General features: G+C 39.2%; 1 pseudogene; it reads left to right on the forward strand.

Annotated features, from left to right (window-relative positions):
- Positions 1–203: 203 nt before the first annotated feature.
- LOC128068946 (olfactory receptor 8B3-like) lies at positions 204–1,123 on the forward strand (annotated as a pseudogene).
- The last annotated feature ends 400 nt before the right edge of the window (positions 1,124–1,523 follow it).

Genomic DNA, 1,523 nt, shown 5'->3' on the forward strand with positions numbered 1-1,523 from the left:
AATGGCAACCCACTCTAGTATTCTTGCCTGGGAAACCCCATGGATATGGAACCAGTCCATGAAGTCACAAAAGGCTCGGACATGACTTAGAAACTCAACAACAGCAAAAATACTCTTTCGTAGGATGAGACACTATGGGAAGAGCTGAGTTGTTCTCTAATGGAACGATTTTCTCCTGTATCCACAGATTCCCTTAGAGAAGAATGGCTCCTGGAAATGTCTCCTTTGTGACTGAATTCAATCTGTTGGGATTAACAGACTGACATGATCTCCAACTCCCTCTGTTCTTCCTGTTCCTAGGAATGTACATGGTCACTGTGCTGGGAAATCTGGGACTTATAATGCTAATTGCATTGAATTCACACCTACACACCCCCATGGACTTTTTCCTCTTTAACTTGTCCTTCATATACCTCTGTTATTCTTATGTATTTACACCCAAAATGCTGATTAACTTCTTATCAAAGATGGATATTATTTCTTATATGGGATGCAAGACTCAGCTCTACTTTTTCCATTTTTTCATCATTACTGAATGCTATCTGCTGACACCAATGGCCTATGACTGTTATGTAGCCATCTGTAAATTACTCTTGTAAAATGTTGTCATGTCCCTATACTTTAGGAGTGTGTTCCACCCTTATGCTTGTTTCCTACTTAATGGCATTTTCTGATGTCATGGTTCACACTGAATGCATACTGAGACTGACCTTCTGTGATGCAAACATCAACCATTATTTCTGTGATGTCTTTCCTCTGCTCAAGCTCTCCTGCACAGGTAGCCACATCAATGAGCTGGTAATTTTCATTGTGGTGGGCATCAACATCATTGTGCCCAGTTTCACCATCTTTGTCTCTTATGGTCTCATCCTCACCAACATCTTCCACATCAGCTCCATAGAGGGCAGGTCCAAAACCTTGAGTACCTGCTATCCCCACATCATTGCTGTTTCTCTTTTCTTTGGATCATATACATTTATGTATCTCAAACCTTCATCTGCTGGGTCTATGGATGAAAGAAGTCTCTTCTCTCTTTACACCAATGTGTTGCCATGATGAACCCTTTAATCTACAGCTTGAGGAAGCTGCTCTGAGAAAATCTCTGAGTAGGAGAGAATTTTGAATTGATAGAATATCTCTCTGTGCAGTTGGTCACAAGGCAGAAAGGTTCTGTATTTAATAATTTTGTTGACAATCTTTTTGTTTCTTTTTAACCAGGTAGAAGGAAATCTGAGTCATCTCTCAATTTATTTCCACTCTGTGTAGAGCCATACTTCTCTCTTACCTAACCATTTGCTGAATTTCTCACAGTCTCCCATTTATTAACACTAATTAGAAAAAAATATTACCTCTTGCTTTTTTTTTTTTCTTCTCATTTTGAACATATTTCCCCCCTGGAAATAGAAAACTGCTCTATAGATGATGAAACATGGAACATTAGGGTGACATAGTGTCATTAAGGATGTCTTATCTGCCACTTGCCATTGGAAGTATGAATTAGACGATTTTTTCTCTTCCCGTCT

The sequence above is a fragment of the Budorcas taxicolor genome, chromosome 25, assembly GCF_023091745.1.
Source record: "Budorcas taxicolor isolate Tak-1 chromosome 25, Takin1.1, whole genome shotgun sequence".
NCBI lineage: Eukaryota > Metazoa > Chordata > Mammalia > Artiodactyla > Bovidae > Budorcas > Budorcas taxicolor.